Source organism: Seriola dumerili, unplaced genomic scaffold, assembly GCF_002260705.1.
Source record: "Seriola dumerili isolate Sdu_G_001 unplaced genomic scaffold, Sdu_1.0 BDQW01000025.1, whole genome shotgun sequence".
NCBI lineage: Eukaryota > Metazoa > Chordata > Actinopteri > Carangiformes > Carangidae > Seriola > Seriola dumerili.
In genome coordinates, this window is record NW_019174280.1 from 11,277,736 (window position 1) to 11,285,344 (window position 7,609).

A 7,609-nucleotide genomic window follows, 5' to 3' on the forward strand; every position below is an offset into this window, starting at 1 on the left:
CCAAACAGAGAGAAGATTAATAATAGTGAAACGAAAAAAGATAAGCTATCACACACACACCCAACCTCAAGGCATGAAAATAACAAAAATTCATATTATGATTTGGCTTTAAAAGGTCATAGTATAGTAAGGCTAAAAATGGCAAAAAACATCACGGTATTACAAAAATATAAAATGTCAAAAAAACTTAGTATAGTAAAAACATCACATGTCATAGTATAGTAAAGGCATAAAAATATAAAAAAACGTCATAGTATAGTAAGGCATAAAAATATTTTTAAAAAGAATCATAGTATAAGGTAACATGAAAAATATTTTAAAAACGTCATAGTATAGTAAGGCATAAAAATAATCAAAAAACGTCATAGTATAGTAAGGCATAAAATATTAAAAAAAATCATAGTTAATACTAAGGCATAAAATTCAAAAAAACGTCATAGTATAGTAAGCGTAATCAAAAATATCAAAAAATGTATATAAAGTATATAGATTAAGAATCAATATAAGATAGAGATAAATATTAAAAGTCAAATATAAGTTGATGTATATGCGCAAAAAAAAAAAAAACATCATAGTACAGTAAGGCATAGAAATGTCAAAAAACATCATAGTATAGTAAGGCATAAAAATGTTTTAAAAAACATCATAGTATAGTAAAGGCATAAAATGTCCAAAAAAGTCACAGTAAAGTAAGGCATTAAATGTCATGGTGATAGTATGGCATAAAAATTTTAAAAAGTCATAGTATAGTACAGAGCCATAAAAAATGTTAAAAAAACGTAATATTATAGTAAGGCAAAAACGTATAGTATCAGATAAGGCATAAAATTCAAAAACGTCATAGTATATTAAGGCATAAAAATGTTAAAAAACGTAATAGTATAAGTAAACGCAGTATAAACGTCATAGTAAGAGTAAGGCATAAAAATGTCAAAAAACATCATAGTATAGTAAGGCAAAAAACTTCATAGTATAGTAAAGACAATAAAATGTTTAAAAAAAACGTCACAGTATAGTAAGGTAAAAACGTCATAGTTAGTAAGGCATAAAAATATCAAAAAACATCATAGTATAGTAAGGCATAAAAAAATTTAAAAAAAAGTCATAGTACAGTAAGGCATAAAAATTAAGGTATAAAATGTTTAAAAAAAATATCATAGTTATAGTAAGGCATAAAAATGTCAAAAAAAGTCATAGTAAAGTAAAGGCATCAAATGTCATGGTATAGTATGGCATACAAATTACATAAAACGTTATAGTATAGTAAGCCATAAAAATGTCAAAACGTCATAGTATAGTAAGGGCATAAAAATGTCAAAACGTCACAGTATAGTAAGCATAAAACGTCATAGTACAGTAAGGCATAAAAATGTCAAAAAACATCATAATATAGTAGGCAAAAAACTTCATAGTGTACAGTAAGGCATAAAAATGTTTTAAAAAAAAATGTCAATAGTAAAGTAAGGCAAAAAACGTCATAGTAATAGTAAGGCATAGAAATGTCAAAAATGTACAGTATAGTAAGGCATGAAAATATAAAAAAACTTCATAGTATGTAACGGCAAAAAAATATAAAAAACGTCATAATACAGTAAGGCATAAAAATGTCAAAAAACATCATAGTATAGTAAGCATAAAAATATATTTAAAAAAAATATCATAGTATAAGTAAGGCATGAAAATATTCTAAAAAAATCATAGTATGTAAGGGCATAAAAATGTCAAAAAAAGTAGTAGGGCATCAAATGTCATTGGTATAGTATGGTCGAGTGAAAATTACAGTAAATCGTACATAGTCATGGTATAGTAAGGCATAAAAATGTTAAAAAACGTCATAGTATAGTAAGGCATAAAAATGTCAAAAAACATCATAGTATAGTAAGGCAAAAAACCTCATACTATAGTATGGCATAAAAATGTTTAAAAACGTCATAGTTCAGTAAGGCATAAAAATGTTAAAAAAGTCATAGGATAGTAAGGCATAAAATTGTTAAAAAACGTCATAGCATAGTAAGACATAAAAATGCCAAAAAACATCATAGTATAGTAAGGCAAAAAACCTCATACTATAGTATGGCATAAAAATGTTTAAAAACGTCATAGTTCAGTAAGGCATAAAAATGTTAAAAAACGTCATAGTAAAGTAAGGCATCAATTGTCATAGTATAGTAAGGCATAAAAATGGCATAAAACATCGTAGTATAGTAAGGCATAAATATGTAAAAAAAAAGTCATAGTATAGTAAGGCAGAAAAAGTAATAAAAATGTAATTCCATAGTAAGGAATAAAAATGTCAAAAAAAAGGTCACAGTATAGTAAGGCATAAAAAGTCTTTGCATAGTAAGTGATTAAAAAAAAATCATAGTATTGTAAGGCATAAATCGTCATAGTATAGTAAGGCATAAAAATGGCAAAAAATGTCATTACATAGTAAGGCATGAAAATGGCAAAAAACATCATAGTAAAGTAAGGCATCAAATGTCATAGAATAGTAAGGCATAAAAATGTCAAAAACGTCACAGTATATTAAGGCATAAAAATGTTAAAAAACGTCATAGTATAGTAAGGCATCAAATGTCATGGTATAGTATGGCATAAAAATTAAATAAAACGTCATAGTATAGTATGGCATAGAAATATCAAAAAAGCCATAGTATAGTAAGGCAAAAAAAGTAATAAAAATGTAATTCTATAGTAAGAAATAAAAATGTCAAAAAATGTCACAGTATAGTAAGGCATAAAATGTCATAGTATAGTAAGGCATAAAAATATCAAAAAATGTCATAGTATAGTAAGGCATAGAAATGTCAAAAAATGTCATAGTATAGTAAGGCATAGAAATGTCAAAAAATGTCATAGTATAGTAAGGCATAAAAATGTTAAAAAACGTCATAGTATAGTAAGGCATAAAAATGTTAAAAACGTCATAGTATAGTAAGGCATAAAAATGTTAAAAAACGTAATAGTATAGTACAAATGTCATGGTATAGTATGGCATAAAAATTACATAAAACGTCATAGTACAGTAAGGCATAAAAATGTCAAAAAACATCATAGTATAGTAAGGCAAAAAACCTCATACTATAGTATGGCATAAAAATGTTTAAAAACGTCATAGTTCAGTAAGGCATAAAAATGTTAAAAAAGTCATAGGATAGTAAGGCATAAAATTGTTAAAAAACGTCATAGCATAGTAAGACATAAAAATGCCAAAAAACATCATAGTATAGTAAGGCATAAAAGTGTCAAAAGAAGTCATAGTAAAGTAAGGCATCAAATGTCATGGTATAGTATGGCATAAAAATTACATAAAACGTCATAGTATAGTAAGGCATAAAAATGTCAAAAAACGTCATAGTATACTAAGGCATAAAAATGTCAAAAAACGTCATACTACAGTAAGCCATAAAAATGCCAAAAAATATCATAGTATAGTAAGGCATTAAAGTGTCAAAAGAAGTCATAGTAAAGTAAGGCATCAAATGTCATGGTATAGTATGGCATAAAAATTACATAAAACGTCATAGTATAGTAAGGCATAAAAATGTCAAAAAACGTCATAGTATAGTAAGGCATAAAAATGTTAAAAAACGTCATAGTATAGTAAGGCATAAAAATGTTAAAAAACGTAATAGTATAGTAAGGCAAAAAAACGTAATAGTATAGTACAAATGTCATGGTATAGTATGGCATAAAAATTACATAAAACGTCATAGTACAGTAAGGCATAAAAATGTCAAAAAACATCATACTATAGTACGGCATAAAATTGTTAAAAACATCATAGTATAGTAAGGCACAAAACGTCATTACAGTAAGGCATAAAAATGTAAAAAAAAAAAAAATGTCATAGTAAAATAAGGCATCAAATGTCATAGTATAGTAAGGCATAAAAATGGCATAAAACATCATAGTAAAGTAAGGCATCAAATGTCATAGTATAGTAAGGCATAAATATGTCAAAAAAGTCATAGTATAGTAAGGCAGAAAAAGTGATATAAATTTAATTCTATAGTAAGGAATAAAAATGTCAAAAAACGTCACAGTATAGTAAGGCATAAAACTTCATAGTATAGTAAGGTATAAAAATGTCAAAAACGTCACAGTATAGTAAGGCATAAAACTTCACAGTATAGTAAGGCATAAAACTTCACAGTATAGTAAGGCATAAAAAGTCTTTGCATAGTAAGTGATAAAAAAAAATCATAGTATTGTAAGGCATAAATCATCATAGTATAGTAAGGCATAAAATGGCAAAAAATGTCATTATATAGTAAGGCATGAAAATGGCAAAAAACATCATAGTAAAGTAAGGCATCAAATGTCACAGTATAGTAAGGCATAAAAATGTCAATAACATCACAGTATAGTAAGGCAAAAAAATGTTAAAAAAATGTCACAGTATAGTAAGGCATAAAATGTCATAGTATAGTAAGGCATAAAAATATCAAAAAATGTCATAGTATAGTAAGGCATAGAAATGTCAAAAAATGTCATAGTATAGTAAGGCATAAATATGTCAAAAAAGTCATAGTATAGTAAGGCAGAAAAAGTGATATAAATTTAATTCTATAGTAAGGAATAAAAATGTCAAAAAACGTCACAGTATAGTAAGGCAAAAAAATGTTAAAAAAATGTCATAGTATAGTAAGGCATCAAATGTCATGGTATAGTATGGCATAAAAATGACATAAAATGTCATAGTATAGTATGGCATAGAAATGTCAAAAAAAGTCATAGTATAGTAAGGCAAAAAAAGTGATAAAAATGTAATTCTATAGTAAGAAATAAAAATGTCAAAAAATGTCACAGTATAGTAAGGCATAAAACTTCATAGTATAGTAAGGCATAAAAAGTCTTTGCATAGTAAGTGATAAAAAAAAATCATAGTATTGTAAGGCATAAATCATCATAGTATAGTAAGGCATAAAATGGCAAAAAATGTCATTATATAGTAAGGCATGAAAATGGCAAAAAACATCATAGTAAAGTAAGGCATCAAATGTCACAGTATAGTAAGGCATAAAAATGTCAATAACATCACAGTATAGTAAGGCAAAAAAATGTTAAAAAAATGTCACAGTATAGTAAGGCATAAAAATGTCAATAACATCACAGTATAGTAAGGCAAAAAAATGTTAAAAAAATGTCATAGTATAGTAAGGCATAGAAATGTCAAAAAATGTCATAGTATAGTAAGGCATAAATATGTCAAAAAAGTCATAGTATAGTAAGGCAGAAAAAGTGATATAAATTTAATTCTATAGTAAGGAATAAAAATGTCAAAAAACGTCACAGTATAGTAAGGCAAAAAAATGTTAAAAAAATGTCATAGTATAGTAAGGCATCAAATGTCATGGTATAGTATGGCATAAAAATGACATAAAATGTCATAGTATAGTATGGCATAGAAATGTCAAAAAACATCATAGTAGAGGTATAAAATGTGATAAAAATGTCATAGTAAGGTATAAAAACGTCTAAGTACAGTAAGGCATAAAAATTTCAAAAAATAATTATGCAGTCTAGTTAGTAACTAGTCTAGTGTAGTTAGTTAGTGATATTATAGTGACATATACAAAGTTATTGTATAGTAAGGCATAAAAAAGCCATTTTATAGTTAGGCATAAAAAAGACAGTTAAAGTTGCCAATTAACCTAAAGTGCATGTCTTTGGACTGTGGGAGGAAGCCAGAGTACCTGGAGAAAACCCACACAAGCACAGGGAGAACAATCAAACTCCACACACACCTCTTGTGTGTGGAGTTTGATTGTTCTCCCCCAGGCCAGGGTTCATATCCAGAACCTTCTCACTGTGATGCGATAGTTCTAACCACTGCTCCACCAATAAATAAATCATTGTATAGTAAAGCATTAAAACATCATAGTAGTGTAGGTATAAAAACGTCATAACCCTTACAACCCTTTCATTTCTTCTCAGTTTGTACATAAGTTTGAATTCTTTCATTTTTGATTTGTTTGTAGATAGGCTTTAACTTTTTATTTTCTTTGTAGTTGGTTGATAAATTTCCTTCTTTAAAAAAACAAAAAAAAATTGTTTGTTTAGTTAAATTGGTTGTAAAACAACAAGGAACTTTTCACATGACAGATAGAAGGAAGAAAGTACAGTGGTGTCATGTAATCTTATTATTATGTGTTGCACTGTGCACTGTGTGTCTGAGGTAAAAGGTTTGAACCTGTTAGGCCAGAAGGCATTTTGACATCCCATCTGAACCTATTTTCAATCATTCTGAGTATCTGAACCACCAGACAGTTGGTGTGTCAGAAAGTCAGTGGTCTGAAGTTGCCTAATTCTCTATTGTATCCTTTTCTTTTTGGAGTTAAAATTTTCTCAGAAAGTGCTGACTTGGACCACAAGAGGTCAGGAGTGCAAAGTATTAAAGAGGTCTGATGATAATTTAAGAATCTGACAAGTCTGAACTCCTTTGCGCAGTTCAAGTCCAAGCTGAGCTTTAATATATACATATTAATAATGAAGGACATGAATATCATTGTATAACAGAGTCATATAACAGAGTCACAGGCTGAAATGTCCATAACACACCTTGTCAACCCCACTCATTATCACTGTCATTTTGATACAAAGATGTATTTATAGAATTTGACCAATACACAGTAGTTCAGACACTGTACTGAGTTTATTGGAGCATGTATGAAAACTTGAAAACTGTGCACTCCTGAAATCTATTAAAATTTTAATTAGCTGTCTGACCATTTCCACTGGTTCACATGTACAAAAATATTAAGAAACAAGGCAACATTTAGAGTTATGCAAGTCCTTGAGTCATGACGTTGCAATGTGAACAATAGTAAACATATCTGGATGGAGCATTGTGAAAGGGTTAGAGTATATTCATTTCTAAATAATAAGATTACTTATTTAATCAATGACGGAGGTTACATCAACATGTTTGTTTTGTTTTGTGTAAAAAATATAGATTATTTGACGATTGATGATGATTGATGATTGATTGATGAAAAATTGACTTTTATATTACTGTGGCAGCATTTCAAAGCACTTGAAATTTACTCATTTACTTTAGGACATTTAACTGTAGAGCTATGACAGGCAAAAACCCCTGACACTTTTTTCTCTGTAACCTGAGATTACACATCACCCGAGTCCTGAGGGTCTATTGCAGAACTTACACCTCCCAGACATTTAGTAGTAACAGCAGTGACATGGGTTTCCTACAAATTTCACCTGATCCTCAGTATGGCTTTGTGTGTGAGATGGTGAGAAAGGGAAGGAGAAAGAGAGGGTGTGTGTCTATGCATTGTGCATGTGATCATGTGTGGGCAGGCAAAATGCATCTAAGTCTATAGATGCTTGTGTGTATTTCAAGAACCTTATTGTTGTGTGTTGTGTTATACCCAATTCAGGCAGACTTGAATGTACACCATTTACGTAAGTAAGTAAAGTAAGTAAAAAAATACAACATAACATACAACATAATATGTGTATTCATATTGATAATAACAATCTGATTATATGATACTGTGAACTTTGAGGACATTTTGCTGGTAATACTTTACTCATACTTAAGTCAAATTTTTAATACAGTACTTACCTCTACTGAGAAAAAATC